Genomic DNA, 5,482 nt, shown 5'->3' on the forward strand with positions numbered 1-5,482 from the left:
GAAACTGAAGATCTTGTACAACGCTGTGTACTACTCCCTTCACAGAACAGCGCAAACTGGCACTAACCAGAATAGAAAGAGGAGTGGGAGGCCCCGGTGAACAACTTCGATATCAGAGAGACTTCAACTTACAAGCACAACCAGCACTACGACCAGGAATACGACTTTCCCAAAGTGGATCCTCTGTCTACACCTCCCAGGGCATTTGAACTAATTCCAGAGGCCGGAGGAGAGGGTGCCGGAGCGGTCTTCTCGTGAGGCTTCAGATGCACGCACACCACTCACCGGTCCCGAGTATATTACTCGCTAATGACCAGTCCCTAGTTAACAAAGTCATCGAAATCTGGGGAAGAGTTGCTTTCCAAAGAGATATCCGGGATTGTAACATACTCTGTTTCACGGAGACATGGCTAGCTGGGTACATGCTGTCAGAGTCCATGCAGGCAATGGGATTCGCAGTGCGTCGCGCCGACAGGAATAAACATCTCTCCGGGAAGAAGAAGGGCAGGGGTGTATGTTTCATGATTAACGACTCATGGTGTGATTGTAACAACATACAGGAACTCAAGTCCTTTTGTTCACTTGACCTAGATTTCCTCACAATCAAATGCCGACCGTATTATCTCCCAAGAGAACTCTCTTCGGTTATCGTCACTGCCGTGTACATCGATGTCTTGCTTACAGATAAATTAATTTCTTTGCGTGCTTTGAGGACAATACAGTGCCACTGTCGCGGCCCGCTACCAAAGACTGTGGGCTCTCCATCTCCGTTGCCGAAATTAGTAAAAAAATTGAACCTGTTAATCCTCATAAGGCTGCTGGCCCAGACGGCATCGCTAGCCGAGTCCTCAGAGCATGCGCAGACCAGCTGGCTGGTGCGTTTACGGACATGTTCAATCAATCCCTATCCCAGTCTGCTGTCCCCAAATGCTTCAAGATGGCCACCATTGTTCCTGTTCCCAAGAAAGCCAAGGTAACTGAACTAAATCATGAAGTGCTTTGAGAGACTAGTCAAGGATCATATCACCTCCACCCTACCTGTCACCCCAGACCCACTTCAATTTGCTTACCGCCCCAATAGGTCCACAGACAATGCAATTGCCATCACACTGTACACTGCCCTATCCCATCTGGACAAGAATGCTGTTCATTGACTACAGCTCAGCATTCAACACCATTGTATCCTCCAAACTCATCATTAAGCTTGAGACCCTGGGTCTCAACCCTGACCTGTGCTTCCTGACGGGCCGCCCCCAAGTGGTGAAAGTAGGAAACATCTCCACTACGCTGATCCTCAACACTGGGGCCCCACAAGGGTGTGTTCTGAGCCCTCTTCTGTACTCCCTGTTCACCCACGACTGCGTGGCCATGCACGCCTCTAACTCAATCATCAAGTTTGCAGATGACACAACAGTGGTAGGCTTGATTACCAACAACTATGAGACATCCTACAAGGAGAAGGTGAGGGCCCTCGGAGTGTGGTATTAGGAAAATAACCTCTCACTCAGTGTCAGCAAAAACAAAAGAGATGATCGCGGACTTCAGGTAACAGCAACGAGAGCGCTCCCCTATCCACATTGACGGGACAGCAGTGGAGAAGGGGGAACCTCAGGAGGCTGAAAAAATGTGACTTGTCACCGAAAACCCTCACTAACTTTTACAGGTGCACATTTGAGAGCATCCTGTCGGGCTGTATCACCTCCTGGTACGGCAACTGCACCCCCCACAACCGCAAGGCTCTCCAGAGGGTGGTGCGGTATGCACAACGCATCACCGGGGGCAAACCACCTGCCCTCCAGGACACCTACAACACCCAATGTCACAGGAAGGGATAAAAGATCATCAAGGACAATAACCACCTGAGCCACTGCATGTTCACCCCGCTATCATCCAGAAGGTGAGGTCAGTACAGGTGCATCAAAGCTGGGACAGAGAGATTTAAAAACAGCTTCTACCTACAGACTTGATATCATTGACCACTATAATAAATGGAACACTAGTCACTTTAATAATGGCACTTTAAGAATGTTTACATATCTCACATTACTCATCTCATATGTATATATTGTATACTGTATCCTTCATCTAGGTCAGCACCAGCTGTTCTGGATGACTGTGTGATAACGCTCTCCGTAGCCAATGTGAGCAAGACCTTTAAACAGGTCAACATTCACAAAGCCGCTGGGCCAGACGGATTACCAGGACGTGTACTCAAAGCATGCGCTGACCAACTGGCAAGTGTCTGCACTGACATTTTCAACCTCTCCCTGACTGAGTCTGTAATACCTACGTGTTTCAAGCAGACCACCATAGTCCCTGTGCCCAAGGAAGCGAAGGTAACCTGCCTAAATGATTACCGCCCCGTAGCTCTCACGTTGGTAGCCATGAAGTGCTTTGAAAGGCTGGACATGGCTCACATCAACAGCATCCTCCCAGATACCCTAGATCCACTCCAATTCGCATACCGCCCCAACAGATCTACAGATAAAGCAATCTCAATCGCATGCCACACTGCCCTTTCTCACCTGGACAAAAGGAGCACCTACGTGAGAATGCTGTTCATTGACTACAGCTCAGCGTTCAACACCATAGTGCCCACGAAGCTCATCACTAAGCTAAGGACCCTGGGACTAAACACTTCCCTCTGCAACTGGATCCTGGACTTCCTGATGGGCCGCCCCCAGGTGGTAAGGGCAGGCAACAACACGTCTGCCACGCTGATCCTTAACACGAGGGCCCCTCGGGGGTGTGTATTTAGTCCCCTCCTGTACTCCCTGTTCACCCACGACTGCGCTGCCAAACACGACTCCAACACCATCATTAAGTTTGCTGACGACACAACAGTGGTAGGCCTGATCACCGACAACGATGAGACGACCTATTTGTAGGAGGTCAGAGAACTGGCAGTGTGGTGCCAGGACAACAACCTCTCCCTCAATGTGATCAAGACCAAGGAGCTGGAAAAGGCGGGCCGGACAGGCCTACATTAACATCAACGGGGCTGTAGTGGAGCGAGTTGGGAGTTTCAAGTTCCTTGGTGTCCACATCACCAACGAACTATCATGGTCCAAACACACCAAGACAGTCGTGAAGAGGGCACGACAAAACCTTTTCCCCCTCAGGAAACTGAAAAGATTTGGCATGGGTCCCCAGATCTTCAAATAGTTTGACAGCTGCACCATCGAGAGCATCCTGATTGGTTGCATCACTGGGGCCAAGCTTCCTGACACCCAGGACCTCTATTCCAGGCGGTGTCAGAGGAAGGCCCATAAAATTGTCCGAGACTCCGGTATCGAAGTGCCAAGTCTAGGTCCAAAAGGCTCCTTAACGGCTTCTACCCCCAAGCCATAAGACTGCTGAACAATTAATCAAATGGCTACCCAGACTATTTGCATTTTTTTACACTGCTGCTATTTGGTGTTTATTATCTATGCATAGTCACTTTACCCCTACCTACATATACATATTAAATCAATTACCTTAACTAACCTGTTGAAGCACCTTTGGCAGCGATTACAGCCTTGAGTCTTCTTGGGTAGGAAGCTACAAGCTTGGCACACCTGTATTTGGGTAGTTCTCCCATTCTTCTCTGCAGATCCTCTCAAGCTCTGTCAGGTTGAACGGGGAGCGTCACTGCACAGCTATTTTCAGGTCTCTCCAGCGATGTCCGATCGGGTTCAAGTCCGGGCTCTGGCTGGGGCACTCAAGGACATTCAGAGACCCATCCCGAAGCCTCTCCTGCATTGTCTCGGCTATGTGCTTGGGGTCGTTGTCCTGTTGGAAGGTGAACCTTCACCCCAGTCTGAGGTCCCCATTGTCTCGGCTATGTGCTTGGGGTCGTTGTCCTGTTGGAAGGTGAACCTTCACCCCAGTCTGAGGTCCCCTGGAGCAGGATTTCATCAAGGATCTCTCTATACTTTGCTCCGTCTTTCCCCCTCCTGACTAGCCTCCCAGTCTCTGCCTCTAAATAACATCCAAACAGCATGATGCTGCCACCAGCATGCTTCACCGTAGGGATGGTGCCAGGTTTTCTCCAGACGTGACGCTTGTCATTCAGGTCAAAGAGTTCAATCTTGGTTTCACTAGACCAAAGAATCTCACTTCTCAAGAACTGAGAGTCCTTTAACTGCCTTTTGGCAAACGTCAAGCAGGTAGATAGGTAGCTAAGGTGAACTCAACTCAGACTGATGGTGAGGATTAACATTAGCTAGCTTTCCCCTAGCAGTTTCAATCTAGCAAACTAGTTAATGGCATTTTCTCAACTTCATCAATCAGATGGATAGCTAGCAAGTATATTTGTTTTCCCTTGCATCTAAAGCTGCCTGATATAGCTGGCCAGTTGATAGTAAAGTAGGATGAATGATACAACTAGCTAGCTGCAATGGCTAGCCAGAAGTTTGTCTGAAATGACAACAACTTTGTCATGTAGTAACCAAAAAAGTGTTCAACAAATCTACATATATTTTATATTTGAGATTCTTCAAAATAGCCACCCTTTGCTTTGATGACAGCTTTGCACACACTTGGCATTACTGTTGGAAAAGCATTCCAGGTGAAGCTGGTTGAGAGAATGCCAAGAGTATATATATATTTTGTTTAACACTTTTTTTGGTTACTATATGATTGCATATGTGTTATTTCATAGTTTTGATGTCTTTCAGTATTAGTCTACAATGTAGAAAATAGTAAAAATAAAGAAAAACCCTTGAATGAGTAGGTGTGTCCAAACGTTTGACTGGTACTGTATGTGATTGGAATGTTTCTTTAAGCCTGCAGCTAGTTACTTGAAATGAGACATATAAACATATATTGGGTCCCGTGTGGCTCAGTTGGTAGAGCATGGCGCTTGCAACGCCAGGGTTGTGGGTTCGATTCCCACGGGGGACCAGTACAAAAAAGTATGAATGTATGTACTTGTAAGTCGCTCTGGATAAGAGCGTCTGCTAAATGACTTAAATGTAAAATGTAAACATATAATCAGGCCAAAACATGATTAAAAAACGCTATTAACTGACATGGATAGCTAGCTAATGAAACACAAATGGACATGTACAGTAGCTGGCTAGGCTATTCAAACTGTAACATTGGCTAGCTTTCAATACATTGGATAAATTGTGGCGTTACCTCTTCATACTATCCAGATAATTATTATTGCCGCTGAATATTTTAAATGCACTCTAAAACATATTATCTCATTTCAATGTTTGGGAGCTAGATATATCTGTTTATCTTCATCAGACAGCAGCTCACGTTTTTACAAGAGGCTGTAATTACATCATAGATAAAAGCAGGCCATTGGCTGCCTACATCACGAGGGGTCTGTACGGGACCTCTGATTGGTTCCACGTTTAGGAGTTCGGCAAATTTGCCTGAACAGACAGACAGTGTTAAAATATACTTTTTATGAGAAAATGTGCAAGGATTGCAGGTTCCAACAAATGTTATAGTCATCATAACAATGTTTTACTGTCATATACAAAAA

At 46.6% G+C, this 5,482-nt stretch overlaps 1 non-coding gene across 1 annotated transcript; it reads left to right on the forward strand.

Annotated features, from left to right (window-relative positions):
* The first annotated feature begins 4,812 nt into the window (after positions 1-4,812).
* On the forward strand, positions 4,813-4,888 carry trnaa-ugc (transfer RNA alanine (anticodon UGC)). The gene has a single exon. It is a non-coding gene; the product is annotated as a tRNA-Ala (tRNA).
* The last annotated feature ends 594 nt before the right edge of the window (positions 4,889-5,482 follow it).

Source organism: Salvelinus fontinalis, chromosome 40, assembly GCF_029448725.1.
Source record: "Salvelinus fontinalis isolate EN_2023a chromosome 40, ASM2944872v1, whole genome shotgun sequence".
NCBI lineage: Eukaryota > Metazoa > Chordata > Actinopteri > Salmoniformes > Salmonidae > Salvelinus > Salvelinus fontinalis.